A 632-nucleotide genomic window follows, 5' to 3' on the forward strand; every position below is an offset into this window, starting at 1 on the left:
TGGCCTGCTGCTGGTGGATAATGGTGGGCGGACAAGCTGGTGCTAGCATAGATGAGATCAACGAGACTACGGGGGCATGAACGGTGGCACTAGGCAAGAAAACAATGGTAAGGGGGATGCGTAATTAGCAAAGTTTTAAATAGTCGGCTATAGCCCCGCTATAGCCTTTGTGAGCTTCATCGCTAAATCAATGCACTTTTAACACTTAATTGAAAATGACGCTAATAGCCCGTTATTTCCTATTATGCACTAAATTTGGTGTCATTTAGCCCACTAAGCCACTATACGAACCATCCTTTCACTTTTTTCTGTTCTTCTGATTTATATGTTGCATTGATGCGAAGCTTGGTTATTGAATTAGGACACCTGACCGATGCTCGGGTTTTGATGTGTGATCATGTGTATATGTCAAGTATACGCAATATAGTATCATATATGATGCCTGATTGTATACTTTTTTTGTTTTATTTTTTATGATTTAAGAATAAACGCTAAATCGAGCTTAGTTTCGCTATAGCGGAGCTATAGCTTTTCATAGCTTATGGCTGAGCCCCTGTTAAATAGCATAGTCTACGATTTTAAACATTGGAAATTAGGGGAACATGGATTATGGTGCACTGAACGGGTTTGGT

The sequence above is a fragment of the Triticum dicoccoides genome, chromosome 3B, assembly GCF_002162155.2.
Source record: "Triticum dicoccoides isolate Atlit2015 ecotype Zavitan chromosome 3B, WEW_v2.0, whole genome shotgun sequence".
Lineage (NCBI taxonomy): Eukaryota > Viridiplantae > Streptophyta > Magnoliopsida > Poales > Poaceae > Triticum > Triticum dicoccoides.